Source organism: Mytilus edulis, unplaced genomic scaffold (genome assembly GCF_963676685.1).
Source record: "Mytilus edulis unplaced genomic scaffold, xbMytEdul2.2 SCAFFOLD_572, whole genome shotgun sequence".
NCBI lineage: Eukaryota > Metazoa > Mollusca > Bivalvia > Mytilida > Mytilidae > Mytilus > Mytilus edulis.
This window is the reverse complement of record NW_027268450.1, coordinates 18,007-35,013: the sequence shown is the minus strand read 5'-3', so window position 1 is coordinate 35,013 and position 17,007 is coordinate 18,007. Positions and strand designations below refer to the sequence as shown.

Below are 17,007 nucleotides of genomic sequence, written 5' to 3'. Positions count from 1 at the left end.
ATGTGTTTCCACTCGAGAGCTTTTTTTCAAATACGCCTGAAAAACTATGCTGAAGTTATTTGTTTGTTTGTAAAATTTGTCGTCTAGACATGCATGCTAGATATTTTCAATGATGTGATAAAAAGATCAGCGGATATGGTTGGATCGTAAAACTAGACAATTCAGTATACAATATCAGTACCTTTTTTGGATACCGTGAAGCAACAATTTAACTATAGATGGTAACATCTATTTAAATGTCATATATATCAAATACAAAGTGGAGAATGTATTCCAGATAGCGAACAGTTAACAATATTTTCACTCCTATATTCTAAGTCCCGTCAACAACAACAAACAAAAAAGTCACCATTCGTTATATAAACATTTGACTAACTAAAATCAATTTTAAGGGTTGCAAAATGCGTTTACGAATAAATGATATAGTTAGCAACATGATAGGTATGTCCTCGTAGCGCAGGGGATAGCGCGCCGGACTTCTAATCCGGAGGTCGTGGGTTCGAATCCCACCGAGGATGCAAAACAAAATATTTTTGTTCGTTCCGTCATCACTGTATACATACATCCACTTAGCTATATACATTCTCCTTCTTTAAAATTGATCAATGTGAATTTTGCAAACATAAGAGATGTGAATATTTTTCCACTCGAGATTTTTTTTCTTCAAAAACGCCTGAAAAACTAATGCTGCTTCTTTGTTTAGATTGTAAAATTTTGTCGTCTAGATATTTTCAATGAAACGACAAAAAAAAAATCAGCGAATATGGTTGGATTGTCAAAGTACAGCATTATACAACATACATGTACAATCTCACTTGGGTACCTTTTAGATACCAAGCGATAACTTGTTACATGTCGTATATCAAATACAAAGTGGTGAATGTATTCTAGAGAACGAACGGTTAATAACACACACACAAAAATCATCACTATTTATCATTTATTATATAAACATTTCACTATAGCTTTAATCAAATTTAAGGGTTGTTTTAGAATAAATGATATAGTTGACAACATGATAGGGATGTCCGCGTAGTGCAAGGGATAGCGCGCTGGACTTTTGAGCCAGAGGTCGGCGCTTCGAATCCCACCGAGGATGCTAAATATATATTCTTTTGTTCTTTCTGTCATCACTGTATGCTACTAACTACATTGTCCTTCTTCAAAATTGATCAAATTCACAAATTTTCGACCACAAAAGAAGTGAATGTGTTTCCACTCGAGAGCTTTTTTTCAAATACGCCTGAAAAACTATGCTGAAGTTATTTGTTTGTTTGTAAAATTTGTCGTCTAGACATGCATGCTAGATATTTTCAATGATGTGATAAAAAGATCAGCGGATATGGTTGGATCGTAAAACTAGACAATTCAGTATACAATATCAGTACCTTTTTTGGATACCGTGAAGCAACAATTTAACTATAGATGGTAACATCTATTTAAATGTCATATATATCAAATACAAAGTGGAGAATGTATTCCAGATAGCGAACAGTTAACAATATTTTCACTCCTATATTCTAAGTCCCGTCAACAACAACAAACAAAAAAGTCACCATTCGTTATATAAACATTTGACTAACTAAAATCAATTTTAAGGGTTGCAAAATGCGTTTACGAATAAATGATATAGTTAGCAACATGATAGGTATGTCCTCGTAGCGCAGGGGATAGCGCGCCGGACTTCTAATCCGGAGGTCGTGGGTTCGAATCCCACCGAGGATGCAAAACAAAATATTTTTGTTCGTTCCGTCATCACTGTATACATACATCCACTTAGCTATATACATTCTCCTTCTTTAAAATTGATCAATGTGAATTTTGCAAACATAAGAGATGTGAATATTTTTCCACTCGAGATTTTTTTTCTTCAAAAACGCCTGAAAAACTAATGCTGCTTCTTTGTTTAGATTGTAAATTTTGTCGTCTAGATATTTTCAATGAAACGACAAAAAAAAAATCAGCGAATATGGTTGGATTGTCAAAGTACAGCATTATACAACATACATGTACAATCTCACTTGGGTACCTTTTAGATACCAAGCGATAACTTGTTACATGTCGTATATCAAATACAAAGTGGTGAATGTATTCTAGAGAACGAACGGTTAATAACACACACACAAAAATCATCACTATTTATCATTTATTATATAAACATTTCACTATAGCTTTAATCAAATTTAAGGGTTGTTTTAGAATAAATGATATAGTTGACAACATGATAGGGATGTCCGCGTAGGCAAGGGATAGCGCGCTGGACTTTTGAGCCAGAGGTCGGCGCTTCGAATCCCACCGAGGATGCTAAATATATATTCTTTTGTTCTTTCTGTCATCACTGTATGCTACTAACTACATTGTCCTTCTTCAAAATTGATCAAATTCACAAATTTTCGACCACAAAAAGAAGTGAATGTGTTTCCACTCGAGAGCTTTTTTTCAAATACGCCTGAAAAACTATGCTGAAGTTATTTGTTTGTTTGTAAAATTTGTCGTCTAGACATGCATGCTAGATATTTTCAATGATGTGATAAAAAGATCAGCGGATATGGTTGGATCGTAAAACTAGACAATTCAGTATACAATATCAGTACCTTTTTTGGATACCGTGAAGCAACAATTTAACTATAGATGGTAACATCTATTTAAATGTCATATATATCAAATACAAAGTGGAGAATGTATTCCAGATAGCGAACAGTTAACAATATTTTCACTCCTATATTCTAAGTCCCGTCAACAACAACAAACAAAAAAGTCACCATTCGTTATATAAACATTTGACTAACTAAAATCAATTTTAAGGGTTGCAAAATGCGTTTACGAATAAATGATATAGTTAGCAACATGATAGGTATGTCCTCGTAGCGCAGGGGATAGCGCGCCGGACTTCTAATCCGGAGGTCGTGGGTTCGAATCCCACCGAGGATGCAAAACAAAATATTTTTGTTCGTTCCGTCATCACTGTATACATACATCCACTTAGCTATATACATTCTCCTTCTTTAAAATTGATCAATGTGAATTTTGCAAACATAAGAGATGTGAATATTTTTCCACTCGAGATTTTTTTTCTTCAAAAACGCCTGAAAAACTAATGCTGCTTCTTTGTTTAGATTGTAAATTTTGTCGTCTAGATATTTTCAATGAAACGACAAAAAAAAAATCAGCGAATATGGTTGGATTGTCAAAGTACAGCATTATACAACATACATGTACAATCTCACTTGGGTACCTTTTAGATACCAAGCGATAACTTGTTACATGTCGTATATCAAATACAAAGTGGTGAATGTATTCTAGAGAACGAACGGTTAATAACACACACACAAAAATCATCACTATTTATCATTTATTATATAAACATTTCACTATAGCTTTAATCAAATTTAAGGGTTGTTTTAGAATAAATGATATAGTTGACAACATGATAGGGATGTCCGCGTAGTGCAAGGGATAGCGCGCTGGACTTTTGAGCCAGAGGTCGGCGCTTCGAATCCCACCGAGGATGCTAAATATATATTCTTTTGTTCTTTCTGTCATCACTGTATGCTACTAACTACATTGTCCTTCTTCAAAATTGATCAAATTCACAAATTTTCGACCACAAAAGAAGTGAATGTGTTTCCACTCGAGAGCTTTTTTTCAAATACGCCTGAAAAACTATGCTGAAGTTATTTGTTTGTTTGTAAAATTTGTCGTCTAGACATGCATGCTAGATATTTTCAATGATGTGATAAAAAGATCAGCGGATATGGTTGGGATCGTAAAACTAGACAATTCAGTATACAATATCAGTACCTTTTTTGGATACCGTGAAGCAACAATTTAACTATAGATGGTAACATCTATTTAAATGTCATATATATCAAATACAAAGTGGAGAATGTATTCCAGATAGCGAACAGTTAACAATATTTTCACTCCTATATTCTAAGTCCCGTCAACAACAACAAACAAAAAAGTCACCATTCGTTATATAAACATTTGACTAACTAAAATCAATTTTAAGGGTTGCAAAATGCGTTTACGAATAAATGATATAGTTAGCAACATGATAGGTATGTCCTCGTAGCGCAGGGGATAGCGCGCCGGACTTCTAATCCGGAGGTCGTGGGTTCGAATCCCACCGAGGATGCAAAACAAAATATTTTTGTTCGTTCCGTCATCACTGTATACATACATCCACTTAGCTATATACATTCTCCTTCTTTAAAATTGATCAATGTGAATTTTGCAAACATAAGAGATGTGAATATTTTTCCACTCGAGATTTTTTTTCTTCAAAAACGCCTGAAAAACTAATGCTGCTTCTTTGTTTAGATTGTAAATTTTGTCGTCTAGATATTTTTCAATGAAACGACAAAAAAAAAAATCAGCGAATATGGTTGGATTGTCAAAGTACAGCATTATACAACATACATGTACAATCTCACTTGGGTACCTTTTAGATACCAAGCGATAACTTGTTACATGTCGTATATCAAATACAAAGTGGTGAATGTATTCTAGAGAACGAACGGTTAATAACACACACACAAAAATCATCACTATTTATCATTTATTATATAAACATTTCACTATAGCTTTAATCAAATTTAAGGGTTGTTTTAGAATAAATGATATAGTTGACAACATGATAGGGATGTCCGCGTAGTGCAAGGGATAGCGCGCTGGACTTTTGAGCCAGAGGTCGGCGCTTCGAATCCCACCGAGGATGCTAAATATATATTCTTTTGTTCTTTCTGTCATCACTGTATGCTACTAACTACATTGTCCTTCTTCAAAATTGATCAAATTCACAAATTTTCGACCACAAAAGAAGTGAATGTGTTTCCACTCGAGAGCTTTTTTTCAAATACGCCTGAAAAACTATGCTGAAGTTATTTGTTTGTTTGTAAAATTTGTCGTCTAGACATGCATGCTAGATATTTTCAATGATGTGATAAAAAGATCAGCGGATATGGTTGGATCGTAAAAACTAGACAATTCAGTATACAATATCAGTACCTTTTTTGGATACCGTGAAGCAACAATTTAACTATAGATGGTAACATCTATTTAAATGTCATATATATCAAATACAAAGTGGAGAATGTATTCCAGATAGCGAACAGTTAACAATATTTTCACTCCTATATTCTAAGTCCCGTCAACAACAACAAACAAAAAAGTCACCATTCGTTATATAAACATTTGACTAACTAAAATCAATTTTAAGGGTTGCAAAATGCGTTTACGAATAAATGATATAGTTAGCAACATGATAGGTATGTCCTCGTAGCGCAGGGGATAGCGCGCCGGACTTCTAATCCGGAGGTCGTGGGTTCGAATCCCACCGAGGATGCAAAACAAAATATTTTTGTTCGTTCCGTCATCACTGTATACATACATCCACTTAGCTATATACATTCTCCTTCTTTAAAATTGATCAATGTGAATTTTGCAAACATAAGAGATGTGAATATTTTTCCACTCGAGATTTTTTTTCTTCAAAAACGCCTGAAAAAACTAATGCTGCTTCTTTGTTTAGATTGTAAATTTTGTCGTCTAGATATTTTCAATGAAACGACAAAAAAAAAATCAGCGAATATGGTTGGATTGTCAAAGTACAGCATTATACAACATACATGTACAATCTCACTTGGGTACCTTTTAGATACCAAGCGATAACTTGTTACATGTCGTATATCAAATACAAAGTGGTGAATGTATTCTAGAGAACGAACGGTTAATAACACACACACAAAAATCATCACTATTTATCATTTATTATATAAACATTTCACTATAGCTTTAATCAAATTTAAGGGTTGTTTTAGAATAAATGATATAGTTGACAACATGATAGGGATGTCCGCGTAGTGCAAGGGATAGCGCGCTGGACTTTTGAGCCAGAGGTCGGCGCTTCGAATCCCACCGAGGATGCTAAATATATATTCTTTTGTTCTTTCTGTCATCACTGTATGCTACTAACTACATTGTCCTTCTTCAAAATTGATCAAATTCACAAATTTTCGACCACAAAAGAAGTGAATGTGTTTCCACTCGAGAGCTTTTTTTCAAATACGCCTGAAAAACTATGCTGAAGTTATTTGTTTGTTTGTAAAATTTGTCGTCTAGACATGCATGCTAGATATTTTCAATGATGTGATAAAAAGATCAGCGGATATGGTTGGATCGTAAAACTAGACAATTCAGTATACAATATCAGTACCTTTTTTGGATACCGTGAAGCAACAATTTAACTATAGATGGTAACATCTATTTAAATGTCATATATATCAAATACAAAGTGGAGAATGTATTCCAGATAGCGAACAGTTAACAATATTTTCACTCCTATATTCTAAGTCCCGTCAACAACAACAAACAAAAAAGTCACCATTCGTTATATAAACATTTGACTAACTAAAATCAATTTTAAGGGTTGCAAAATGCGTTTACGAATAAATGATATAGTTAGCAACATGATAGGTATGTCCTCGTAGCGCAGGGGATAGCGCGCCGGACTTCTAATCCGGAGGTCGTGGGTTCGAATCCCACCGAGGATGCAAAACAAAATATTTTTGTTCGTTCCGTCATCACTGTATACATACATTTACTTAGCTATATACATTCTCCTTCTTTAAAATTGATCAATGTGAATTTTGCAAACATAAGAGATGTGAATATTTTTCCACTCGAGATTTTTTTTCTTCAAAAACGCCTGAAAAAACTAATGCTGCTTCTTTGTTTAGATTGTAAATTTTGTCGTCTAGATATTTTCAATGAAACGACAAAAAAAAAATCAGCGAATATGGTTGGATTGTCAAAGTACAGCATTATACAACATACATGTACAATCTCACTTGGGTACCTTTTAGATACCAAGCGATAACTTGTTACATGTCGTATATCAAATACAAAGTGGTGAATGTATTCTAGAGAACGAACGGTTAATAACACACACACAAAAATCATCACTATTTATCATTTATTATATAAACATTTCACTATAGCTTTAATCAAATTTAAGGGTTGTTTTAGAATAAATGATATAGTTGACAACATGATAGGGATGTCCGCGTAGTGCAAGGGATAGCGCGCTGGACTTTTGAGCCAGAGGTCGGCGCTTCGAATCCCACCGAGGATGCTAAATATATATTCTTTTGTTCTTTCTGTCATCACTGTATGCTACTAACTACATTGTCCTTCTTCAAAATTGATCAAATTCACAAATTTTCGACCACAAAAGAAGTGAATGTGTTTCCACTCGAGAGCTTTTTTTTCAAATACGCCTGAAAAACTATGCTGAAGTTATTTGTTTGTTTGTAAAATTTGTCGTCTAGACATGCATGCTAGATATTTTCAATGATGTGATAAAAAGATCAGCGGATATGGTTGGATCGTAAAACTAGACAATTCAGTATACAATATCAGTACCTTTTTTGGATACCGTGAAGCAACAATTTAACTATAGATGGTAACATCTATTTAAATGTCATATATATCAAATACAAAGTGGAGAATGTATTCCAGATAGCGAACAGTTAACAATATTTTCACTCCTATATTCTAAGTCCCGTCAACAACAACAAACAAAAAAAGTCACCATTCGTTATATAAACATTTGACTAACTAAAATCAATTTTAAGGGTTGCAAAATGCGTTTACGAATAAATGATATAGTTAGCAACATGATAGGTATGTCCTCGTAGCGCAGGGGATAGCGCGCCGGACTTCTAATCCGGAGGTCGTGGGTTCGAATCCCACCGAGGATGCAAAACAAAATATTTTTGTTCGTTCCGTCATCACTGTATACATACATCCACTTAGCTATATACATTCTCCTTCTTTAAAATTGATCAATGTGAATTTTGCAAACATAAGAGATGTGAATATTTTTCCACTCGAGATTTTTTTTCTTCAAAAACGCCTGAAAAACTAATGCTGCTTCTTTGTTTAGATTGTAAATTTTGTCGTCTAGATATTTTCAATGAAACGACAAAAAAAAAATCAGCGAATATGGTTGGATTGTCAAAGTACAGCATTATACAACATACATGTACAATCTCACTTGGGTACCTTTTAGATACCAAGCGATAACTTGTTACATGTCGTATATCAAATACAAAGTGGTGAATGTATTCTAGAGAACGAACGGTTAATAACACACACACAAAAATCATCACTATTTATCATTTATTATATAAACATTTCACTATAGCTTTAATCAAATTTAAGGGTTGTTTTAGAATAAATGATATAGTTGACAACATGATAGGGATGTCCGCGTAGTGCAAGGGATAGCGCGCTGGACTTTTGAGCCAGAGGTCGGCGCTTCGAATCCCACCGAGGATGCTAAATATATATTCTTTTGTTCTTTCTGTCATCACTGTATGCTACTAACTACATTGTCCTTCTTCAAAATTGATCAAATTCACAAATTTTCGACCACAAAAGAAGTGAATGTGTTTCCACTCGAGAGCTTTTTTTCAAATACGCCTGAAAAACTATGCTGAAGTTATTTGTTTGTTTGTAAAATTTGTCGTCTAGACATGCATGCTAGATATTTTCAATGATGTGATAAAAAGATCAGCGGATATGGTTGGATCGTAAAACTAGACAATTCAGTATACAATATCAGTACCTTTTTTGGATACCGTGAAGCAACAATTTAACTATAGATGGTAACATCTATTTAAATGTCATATATATCAAATACAAAGTGGAGAATGTATTCCAGATAGCGAACAGTTAACAATATTTTCACTCCTATATTCTAAGTCCCGTCAACAACAACAAACAAAAAAGTCACCATTCGTTATATAAACATTTGACTAACTAAAATCAATTTTAAGGGTTGCAAAATGCGTTTACGAATAAATGATATAGTTAGCAACATGATAGGTATGTCCTCGTAGCGCAGGGGATAGCGCGCCGGACTTCTAATCCGGAGGTCGTGGGTTCGAATCCCACCGAGGATGCAAAACAAAATATTTTTGTTCGTTCCGTCATCACTGTATACATACATCCACTTAGCTATATACATTCTCCTTCTTTAAAATTGATCAATGTGAATTTTGCAAACATAAGAGATGTGAATATTTTTCCACTCGAGATTTTTTTTCTTCAAAAACGCCTGAAAAACTAATGCTGCTTCTTTGTTTAGATTGTAAATTTTGTCGTCTAGATATTTTCAATGAAACGACAAAAAAAAAATCAGCGAATATGGTTGGATTGTCAAAGTACAGCATTATACAACATACATGTACAATCTCACTTGGGTACCTTTTAGATACCAAGCGATAACTTGTTACATGTCGTATATCAAATACAAAGTGGTGAATGTATTCTAGAGAACGAACGGTTAATAACACACACACAAAAATCATCACTATTTATCATTTATTATATAAACATTTCACTATAGCTTTAATCAAATTTAAGGGTTGTTTTAGAATAAATGATATAGTTGACAACATGATAGGGATGTCCGCGTAGTGCAAGGGATAGCGCGCTGGACTTTTGAGCCAGAGGTCGGCGCTTCGAATCCCACCGAGGATGCTAAATATATATTCTTTTGTTCTTTCTGTCATCACTGTATGCTACTAACTACATTGTCCTTCTTCAAAATTGATCAAATTCACAAATTTTCGACCACAAAAGAAGTGAATGTGTTTCCACTCGAGAGCTTTTTTTCAAATACGCCTGAAAAACTATGCTGAAGTTATTTGTTTGTTTGTAAAATTTGTCGTCTAGACATGCATGCTAGATATTTTCAATGATGTGATAAAAAGATCAGCGGATATGGTTGGATCGTAAAACTAGACAATTCAGTATACAATATCAGTACCTTTTTTGGATACCGTGAAGCAACAATTTAACTATAGATGGTAACATCTATTTAAATGTCATATATATCAAATACAAAGTGGAGAATGTATTCCAGATAGCGAACAGTTAACAATATTTTCACTCCTATATTCTAAGTCCCGTCAACAACAACAAACAAAAAAGTCACCATTCGTTATATAAACATTTGACTAACTAAAATCAATTTTAAGGGTTGCAAAATGCGTTTACGAATAAATGATATAGTTAGCAACATGATAGGTATGTCCTCGTAGCGCAGGGGATAGCGCGCCGGACTTCTAATCCGGAGGTCGTGGGTTCGAATCCCACCGAGGATGCAAAACAAAATATTTTTGTTCGTTCCGTCATCACTGTATACATACATCCACTTAGCTATATACATTCTCCTTCTTTAAAATTGATCAATGTGAATTTTGCAAACATAAGAGATGTGAATATTTTTCCACTCGAGATTTTTTTTCTTCAAAAACGCCTGAAAAACTAATGCTGCTTCTTTGTTTAGATTGTAAATTTTGTCGTCTAGATATTTTCAATGAAACGACAAAAAAAAAAATCAGCGAATATGGTTGGATTGTCAAAGTACAGCATTATACAACATACATGTACAATCTCACTTGGGTACCTTTTAGATACCAAGCGATAACTTGTTACATGTCGTATATCAAATACAAAGTGGTGAATGTATTCTAGAGAACGAACGGTTAATAACACACACACAAAAATCATCACTATTTATCATTTATTATATAAACATTTCACTATAGCTTTAATCAAATTTAAGGGTTGTTTTAGAATAAATGATATAGTTGACAACATGATAGGGATGTCCGCGTAGTGCAAGGGATAGCGCGCTGGACTTTTGAGCCAGAGGTCGGCGCTTCGAATCCCACCGAGGATGCTAAATATATATTCTTTTGTTCTTTCTGTCATCACTGTATGCTACTAACTACATTGTCCTTCTTCAAAATTGATCAAATTCACAAATTTTCGACCACAAAAGAAGTGAATGTGTTTCCACTCGAGAGCTTTTTTTCAAATACGCCTGAAAAACTATGCTGAAGTTATTTGTTTGTTTGTAAAATTTGTCGTCTAGACATGCATGCTAGATATTTTCAATGATGTGATAAAAAGATCAGCGGATATGGTTGGATCGTAAAACTAGACAATTCAGTATACAATATCAGTACCTTTTTTGGATACCGTGAAGCAACAATTTAACTATAGATGGTAACATCTATTTAAATGTCATATATATCAAATACAAAGTGGAGAATGTATTCCAGATAGCGAACAGTTAACAATATTTTCACTCCTATATTCTAAGTCCCGTCAACAACAACAAACAAAAAAGTCACCATTCGTTATATAAACATTTGACTAACTAAAATCAATTTTAAGGGTTGCAAAATGCGTTTACGAATAAATGATATAGTTAGCAACATGATAGGTATGTCCTCGTAGCGCAGGGGATAGCGCGCCGGACTTCTAATCCGGAGGTCGTGGGTTCGAATCCCACCGAGGATGCAAAACAAAATATTTTTGTTCGTTCCGTCATCACTGTATACATACATCCACTTAGCTATATACATTCTCCTTCTTTAAAATTGATCAATGTGAATTTTGCAAACATAAGAGATGTGAATATTTTTCCACTCGAGATTTTTTTTCTTCAAAAACGCCTGAAAAACTAATGCTGCTTCTTTGTTTAGATTGTAAATTTTGTCGTCTAGATATTTTCAATGAAACGACAAAAAAAAAATCAGCGAATATGGTTGGATTGTCAAAGTACAGCATTATACAACATACATGTACAATCTCACTTGGGTACCTTTTAGATACCAAGCGATAACTTGTTACATGTCGTATATCAAATACAAAGTGGTGAATGTATTCTAGAGAACGAACGGTTAATAACACACACACAAAAATCATCACTATTTATCATTTATTATATAAACATTTCACTATAGCTTTAATCAAATTTAAGGGTTGTTTTAGAATAAATGATATAGTTGACAACATGATAGGGATGTCCGCGTAGTGCAAGGGATAGCGCGCTGGACTTTTGAGCCAGAGGTCGGCGCTTCGAATCCCACCGAGGATGCTAAATATATATTCTTTTGTTCTTTCTGTCATCACTGTATGCTACTAACTACATTGTCCTTCTTCAAAATTGATCAAATTCACAAATTTTCGACCACAAAAGAAGTGAATGTGTTTCCACTCGAGAGCTTTTTTTCAAATACGCCTGAAAAACTATGCTGAAGTTATTTGTTTGTTTGTAAAATTTGTCGTCTAGACATGCATGCTAGATATTTTCAATGATGTGATAAAAAGATCAGCGGATATGGTTGGATCGTAAAACTAGACAATTCAGTATACAATATCAGTACCTTTTTTGGATACCGTGAAGCAACAATTTAACTATAGATGGTAACATCTATTTAAATGTCATATATATCAAATACAAAGTGGAGAATGTATTCCAGATAGCGAACAGTTAACAATATTTTCACTCCTATATTCTAAGTCCCGTCAACAACAACAAACAAAAAAGTCACCATTCGTTATATAAACATTTGACTAACTAAAATCAATTTTAAGGGTTGCAAAATGCGTTTACGAATAAATGATATAGTTAGCAACATGATAGGTATGTCCTCGTAGCGCAGGGGATAGCGCGCCGGACTTCTAATCCGGAGGTCGTGGGTTCGAATCCCACCGAGGATGCAAAACAAAATATTTTTGTTCGTTCCGTCATCACTGTATACATACATCCACTTAGCTATATACATTCTCCTTCTTTAAAATTGATCAATGTGAATTTTGCAAACATAAGAGATGTGAATATTTTTCCACTCGAGATTTTTTTTCTTCAAAAACGCCTGAAAAACTAATGCTGCTTCTTTGTTTAGATTGTAAATTTTGTCGTCTAGATATTTTCAATGAAACGACAAAAAAAAAATCAGCGAATATGGTTGGATTGTCAAAGTACAGCATTATACAACATACATGTACAATCTCACTTGGGTACCTTTTAGATACCAAGCGATAACTTGTTACATGTCGTATATCAAATACAAAGTGGTGAATGTATTCTAGAGAACGAACGGTTAATAACACACACACAAAAATCATCACTATTTATCATTTATTATATAAACATTTCACTATAGCTTTAATCAAATTTAAGGGTTGTTTTAGAATAAATGATATAGTTGACAACATGATAGGGATGTCCGCGTAGTGCAAGGGATAGCGCGCTGGACTTTTGAGCCAGAGGTCGGCGCTTCGAATCCCACCGAGGATGCTAAATATATATTCTTTTGTTCTTTCTGTCATCACTGTATGCTACTAACTACATTGTCCTTCTTCAAAATTGATCAAATTCACAAATTTTCGACCACAAAAGAAGTGAATGTGTTTCCACTCGAGAGCTTTTTTTCAAATACGCCTGAAAAACTATGCTGAAGTTATTTGTTTGTTTGTAAAATTTGTCGTCTAGACATGCATGCTAGATATTTTCAATGATGTGATAAAAAGATCAGCGGATATGGTTGGATCGTAAAACTAGACAATTCAGTATACAATATCAGTACCTTTTTTGGATACCGTGAAGCAACAATTTAACTATAGATGGTAACATCTATTTAAATGTCATATATATCAAATACAAAGTGGAGAATGTATTCCAGATAGCGAACAGTTAACAATATTTTCACTCCTATATTCTAAGTCCCGTCAACAACAACAAACAAAAAAGTCACCATTCGTTATATAAACATTTGACTAACTAAAATCAATTTTAAGGGTTGCAAAATGCGTTTACGAATAAATGATATAGTTAGCAACATGATAGGTATGTCCTCGTAGCGCAGGGGATAGCGCGCCGGACTTCTAATCCGGAGGTCGTGGGTTCGAATCCCACCGAGGATGCAAAACAAAATATTTTTGTTCGTTCCGTCATCACTGTATACATACATCCACTTAGCTATATACATTCTCCTTCTTTAAAATTGATCAATGTGAATTTTGCAAACATAAGAGATGTGAATATTTTTCCACTCGAGATTTTTTTTCTTCAAAAACGCCTGAAAAACTAATGCTGCTTCTTTGTTTAGATTGTAAATTTTGTCGTCTAGATATTTTCAATGACACGACAAAAAAAAAATCAGCGAATATGGTTGGATTGTCAAAGTACAGCATTATACAACATACATGTACAATCTCACTTGGGTACCTTTTAGATACCAAGCGATAACTTGTTACATGTCGTATATCAAATACAAAGTGGTGAATGTATTCTAGAGAACGAACGGTTAATAACACACACACAAAAATCATCACTATTTATCATTTATTATATAAACATTTCACTATAGCTTTAATCAAATTTAAGGGTTGTTTTAGAATAAATGATATAGTTGACAACATGATAGGGATGTCCGCGTAGTGCAAGGGATAGCGCGCTGGACTTTTGAGCCAGAGGTCGGCGCTTCGAATCCCACCGAGGATGCTAAATATATATTCTTTTGTTCTTTCTGTCATCACTGTATGCTACTAACTACATTGTCCTTCTTCAAAATTGATCAAATTCACAAATTTTCGACCACAAAAGAAGTGAATGTGTTTCCACTCGAGAGCTTTTTTTCAAATACGCCTGAAAAACTATGCTGAAGTTATTTGTTTGTTTGTAAAATTTGTCGTCTAGACATGCATGCTAGATATTTTCAATGATGTGATAAAAAGATCAGCGGATATGGTTGGATCGTAAAACTAGACAATTCAGTATACAATATCAGTACCTTTTTTGGATACCGTGAAGCAACAATTTAACTATAGATGGTAACATCTATTTAAATGTCATATATATCAAATACAAAGTGGAGAATGTATTCCAGATAGCGAACAGTTAACAATATTTTCACTCCTATATTCTAAGTCCCGTCAACAACAACAAACAAAAAAGTCACCATTCGTTATATAAACATTTGACTAACTAAAATCAATTTTAAGGGTTGCAAAATGCGTTTACGAATAAATGATATAGTTAGCAACATGATAGGTATGTCCTCGTAGCGCAGGGGATAGCGCGCCGGACTTCTAATCCGGAGGTCGTGGGTTCGAATCCCACCGAGGATGCAAAACAAAATATTTTTGTTCGTTCCGTCATCACTGTATACATACATCCACTTAGCTATATACATTCTCCTTCTTTAAAATTGATCAATGTGAATTTTGCAAACATAAGAGATGTGAATATTTTTCCACTCGAGATTTTTTTTCTTCAAAAACGCCTGAAAAACTAATGCTGCTTCTTTGTTTAGATTGTAAATTTTGTCGTCTAGATATTTTCAATGACACGACAAAAAAAAAATCAGCGAATATGGTTGGATTGTCAAAGTACAGCATTATACAACATACATGTACAATCTCACTTGGGTACCTTTTAGATACCAAGCGATAACTTGTTACATGTCGTATATCAAATACAAAGTGGTGAATGTATTCTAGAGAACGAACGGTTAATAACACACACACAAAAATCATCACTATTTATCATTTATTATATAAACATTTCACTATAGCTTTAATCAAATTTAAGGGTTGTTTTAGAATAAATGATATAGTTGACAACATGATAGGGATGTCCGCGTAGTGCAAGGGATAGCGCGCTGGACTTTTGAGCCAGAGGTCGGCGCTTCGAATCCCACCGAGGATGCTAAATATATATTCTTTTGTTCTTTCTGTCATCACTGTATGCTACTAACTACATTGTCCTTCTTCAAAATTGATCAAATTCACAAATTTTCGACCACAAAAGAAGTGAATGTGTTTCCACTCGAGAGCTTTTTTTCAAATACGCCTGAAAAACTATGCTGAAGTTATTTGTTTGTTTGTAAAATTTGTCGTCTAGACATGCATGCTAGATATTTTCAATGATGTGATAAAAAGATCAGCGGATATGGTTGGATCGTAAAACTAGACAATTCAGTATACAATATCAGTACCTTTTTTGGATACCGTGAAGCAACAATTTAACTATAGATGGTAACATCTATTTAAATGTCATATATATCAAATACAAAGTGGAGAATGTATTCCAGATAGCGAACAGTTAACAATATTTTCACTCCTATATTCTAAGTCCCGTCAACAACAACAAACAAAAAAGTCACCATTCGTTATATAAACATTTGACTAACTAAAATCAATTTTAAGGGTTGCAAAATGCGTTTACGAATAAATGATATAGTTAGCAACATGATAGGTATGTCCTCGTAGCGCAGGGGATAGCGCGCCGGACTTCTAATCCGGAGGTCGTGGGTTCGAATCCCACCGAGGATGCAAAACAAAATATTTTTGTTCGTTCCGTCATCACTGTATACATACATCCACTTAGCTATATACATTCTCCTTCTTTAAAATTGATCAATGTGAATTTTGCAAACATAAGAGATGTGAATATTTTTCCACTCGAGATTTTTTTTCTTCAAAAACGCCTGAAAAACTAATGCTGCTTCTTTGTTTAGATTGTAAATTTTGTCGTCTAGATATTTTCAATGAAACGACAAAAAAAAAATCAGCGAATATGGTTGGATTGTCAAAGTACAGCATTATACAACATACATGTACAATCTCACTTGGGTACCTTTTAGATACCAAGCGATAACTTGTTACATGTCGTATATCAAATACAAAGTGGTGAATGTATTCTAGAGAACGAACGGTTAATAACACACACACAAAAATCATCACTATTTATCATTTATTATATAAACATTTCACTATAGCTTTAATCAAATTTAAGGGTTGTTTTAGAATAAATGATATAGTTGACAACATGATAGGGATGTCCGCGTAGTGCAAGGGATAGCGCGCTGGACTTTTGAGCCAGAGGTCGGCGCTTCGAATCCCACCGAGGATGCTAAATATATATTCTTTTGTTCTTTCTGTCATCACTGTATGCTACTAACTACATTGTCCTTCTTCAAAATTGATCAAATTCACAAATTTTCGACCACAAAAGAAGTGAATGTGTTTCCACTCGAGAGCTTTTTTTCAAATACGCCTGAAAAACTATGCTGAAGTTATTTGTTTGTTTGTAAAATTTGTCGTCTAGACATGCATGCTAGATATTTTCAATGA

General features: G+C 34.1%; 14 non-coding genes across 14 annotated transcripts; all 14 read left to right on the top strand.

Annotated features, from left to right (window-relative positions):
* The first annotated feature begins 445 nt into the window (after positions 1-445).
* Positions 446-518, top strand: Trnar-ucu (transfer RNA arginine (anticodon UCU)). The gene has a single exon. It is a non-coding gene; the product is annotated as a tRNA-Arg (tRNA).
* A 1,134-nt stretch (positions 519-1,652) lies between these two features.
* Trnar-ucu (transfer RNA arginine (anticodon UCU)) lies at positions 1,653-1,725 on the top strand. Its single transcript has one exon. It is a non-coding gene; the product is annotated as a tRNA-Arg (tRNA).
* Positions 1,726-2,858: 1,133 nt separating this feature from the next.
* Trnar-ucu (transfer RNA arginine (anticodon UCU)) lies at positions 2,859-2,931 on the top strand. The gene has a single exon. It is a non-coding gene; the product is annotated as a tRNA-Arg (tRNA).
* Positions 2,932-4,065: 1,134 nt separating this feature from the next.
* Trnar-ucu (transfer RNA arginine (anticodon UCU)) lies at positions 4,066-4,138 on the top strand. The gene has a single exon. It is a non-coding gene; the product is annotated as a tRNA-Arg (tRNA).
* Positions 4,139-5,274: 1,136 nt separating this feature from the next.
* On the top strand, positions 5,275-5,347 carry Trnar-ucu (transfer RNA arginine (anticodon UCU)). The gene has a single exon. It is a non-coding gene; the product is annotated as a tRNA-Arg (tRNA).
* Positions 5,348-6,481: 1,134 nt separating this feature from the next.
* On the top strand, positions 6,482-6,554 carry Trnar-ucu (transfer RNA arginine (anticodon UCU)). Its single transcript has one exon. It is a non-coding gene; the product is annotated as a tRNA-Arg (tRNA).
* Positions 6,555-7,690: 1,136 nt separating this feature from the next.
* On the top strand, positions 7,691-7,763 carry Trnar-ucu (transfer RNA arginine (anticodon UCU)). Its single transcript has one exon. It is a non-coding gene; the product is annotated as a tRNA-Arg (tRNA).
* Positions 7,764-8,896: 1,133 nt separating this feature from the next.
* On the top strand, positions 8,897-8,969 carry Trnar-ucu (transfer RNA arginine (anticodon UCU)). The gene has a single exon. It is a non-coding gene; the product is annotated as a tRNA-Arg (tRNA).
* A 1,133-nt stretch (positions 8,970-10,102) lies between these two features.
* On the top strand, positions 10,103-10,175 carry Trnar-ucu (transfer RNA arginine (anticodon UCU)). The gene has a single exon. It is a non-coding gene; the product is annotated as a tRNA-Arg (tRNA).
* A 1,134-nt stretch (positions 10,176-11,309) lies between these two features.
* Trnar-ucu (transfer RNA arginine (anticodon UCU)) lies at positions 11,310-11,382 on the top strand. Its single transcript has one exon. It is a non-coding gene; the product is annotated as a tRNA-Arg (tRNA).
* Positions 11,383-12,515: 1,133 nt separating this feature from the next.
* Positions 12,516-12,588, top strand: Trnar-ucu (transfer RNA arginine (anticodon UCU)). Its single transcript has one exon. It is a non-coding gene; the product is annotated as a tRNA-Arg (tRNA).
* A 1,133-nt stretch (positions 12,589-13,721) lies between these two features.
* On the top strand, positions 13,722-13,794 carry Trnar-ucu (transfer RNA arginine (anticodon UCU)). The gene has a single exon. It is a non-coding gene; the product is annotated as a tRNA-Arg (tRNA).
* A 1,133-nt stretch (positions 13,795-14,927) lies between these two features.
* On the top strand, positions 14,928-15,000 carry Trnar-ucu (transfer RNA arginine (anticodon UCU)). Its single transcript has one exon. It is a non-coding gene; the product is annotated as a tRNA-Arg (tRNA).
* Positions 15,001-16,133: 1,133 nt separating this feature from the next.
* Trnar-ucu (transfer RNA arginine (anticodon UCU)) lies at positions 16,134-16,206 on the top strand. The gene has a single exon. It is a non-coding gene; the product is annotated as a tRNA-Arg (tRNA).
* The last annotated feature ends 801 nt before the right edge of the window (positions 16,207-17,007 follow it).